Genomic DNA, 2,572 nt, shown 5'->3' on the forward strand with positions numbered 1-2,572 from the left:
AGGGCTCCCCCTATGGCCCCTGCAGCTTCCACCTGGCCATGGCCATGAGCTTCCTCTTGACTTTGGTGGGGAAGCTGCCCGAAGGGGGCTGGAGCACAGAAAGAGCCCAGAGGGGAGAGAGGAGTCAGGGATTCTACATCCTGGGATGTGTCCTGTCTGACAGCAGTGCCTCCTTCAGACTGTGGTGTTGGAATCCATTTTTTTCCCCCAGTAACTGAGTCACTGCTGGACAGGTTGTTTAACAGAGAAGTAGCAAATATATTGCACTCAGGAGCTATACCTCCTGAGATCTGGGTTAGCCAAGCCCCTTCATGGCAGGTCACCTCACTGAGCCTCTGTTTCCTCTTCCATAAGATGTGGGTAGTATTTGCCACACGTCTGCTGTGAGGGCTGGAGTGATAATAACAGCCACCTAAAATGAAGGGTCGTAGGGACCACACAAGGTGATATCTGCCCAAGCATGCTGACACCGTGGAGCATCACACAGCATAAAATATAGTTATTATTGATATTCATGATATCAAGAATTGATCTTAAAATCAAAGAACAAATATATTGATTGTAAATATATCTATTGTAATCAGTATAGCTTGATTATAAGAATATTGTAATATAATTTAAAAAGTAAATAGTAGCAATAAATACTTAGTAAAGTTTAGAAAGCTTTCAGTTTTGGTTTTCCATCAGAATGAAAGAGGACTTTTGAAGTATGCAAGGATTTAAAAAATAACTATGGTAGTTAATGTTCCCTGAGATTTATGAACTATACTCTTTATGATCTATTAGGTGGAACCATATGAAAGTGCTTGTATCAGTGCTTCGTGTGGTTCTACCTAATATTTGCACTATAGTAAATTTTTAAAACGAAGGAAAATTTCCTCTAGTGGTGCTTTTGTTTGAAAACATCAAGGGTTCTGATTCAGGATGTCTTTTTTGTTAGAAAGTTAAGAAGTATCACCCTTAGAAAGACAAATTCTTTTGAGCATTTGAGGTTCTGCTTACTTTAATGCATTTTGTTCCCAAATGTTTGAGGTAATGCAGATGGCATGCATTATTCAGAAGATTGGAGTAGAAACATATACTTTGATTTGCTTTCAGCTGCAACCAATTACATTATATTAACGTTGAAATTGATACAGGTAACATTACTAAGTGAATGTGCAATATTATTACACGGTGAATTTTAGCTCCATGTTAGTATGTCTGTGCCTAAAGCAAGTATTAGAGAAATACAGCAACTCCCATGACATTTCTGGGCAGAGTAATCTAACTACAGATTTCCAAGTTATTACTGAAGTTTTATAGCCTGCATCACATCTCAAAAGTTTCTTTGTCTATGGAGGTATTAAATAAAGGACTACAGGGATAATAGGAAAGGGTCTCTTTGGGTTTCAGTAGTGACTATTCCAACACAACAAAATAAATATAAATGTAAATTTCAGAACTTAAGGGCAGGGGAGGAGGTTGGGGGGTGGGGTGGGGGATTCTTACCACTTCACATAAAAAACTCTTTTATTTGACAAGTTGATTCACTTGCCTATATGGCACAACTCACTTCTTCAAAGATTTTCACAGATCTATAAAATGGAGAGAGTAATACCCATAGGGTGATGCTGAGAGTGAAATGATGCAATATGTATACAAAGTGCCTAGCACAATGCTCGGTACCTGGGAGACACTAAACAGTTGTTCGTTCTCTTGTGTGCAGTCCTTCTCCAGTGTCTCCCATCTCAGTAAATAGCACTTACAGGCACAATCAGTTGCTTAACCCCCAAATCTGAAAAATATGCTTAATCCCTTCCTCTCCACCTCACTTCCCCACTCCCCAACTCCAGGGAACTTATTAAGGTAGCTACAAGACTAATCATTCTGGGGCTGCTGGTTTAATTTTACATGTTCCTTTAATAGCAATAAAGGAATCTTCTCCAAAGATCAAAAATGTTAATTCCAGTTTAATATATATATTAAATATATAATATATGTACTATTATAATATATATGTAATATTATAATATGTATTATATATTGTAACATTTTAAAATTTGTTTTTTCTAATATTTATTTATTTATTTATTTATTTATTTTTGGCTGCATTGGGTCTCAGTTGGGGCACGCGGGATCTTTGTCGTGGCATGCGGGATCTTTCATTGCGGTGTGCAGACTTCTCTCTCTAGCTGTGGTTCAGCCTCTCTAGTTGTGGCTCACATGCTCAGTAGTTGTGGCACAGGGGCTTAGTTGCCCTGCAGCATGTGGGATCTTAGTTCCCCGACCAGGGATCGAACCCGAGTCCCCTGCATTAGAAGGCAGATTCTTAACCACTGGACCACCAGGGAAGTCCCATTATAATAGTTTATATTTATATAATATTCAAATCACCCAAGTAACTGCAAAGTAGCTACTCTGCATCTACATATTCAGCATCTACTATGTTCAAAGTATTCTTAAAATTTAACAGCGTCTTAAATAGTGCTTACAGTATGCCAGGCACATTTAATTTAATGGAACAATTTTTCCTAAGCACTTTACACATACTAACCCATGAAGCAGTTATTATCATTACCTCGTTTTACCA

This window comes from Pseudorca crassidens, chromosome 18 (genome assembly GCF_039906515.1).
Source record: "Pseudorca crassidens isolate mPseCra1 chromosome 18, mPseCra1.hap1, whole genome shotgun sequence".
Classification (NCBI taxonomy): domain Eukaryota; kingdom Metazoa; phylum Chordata; class Mammalia; order Artiodactyla; family Delphinidae; genus Pseudorca; species Pseudorca crassidens.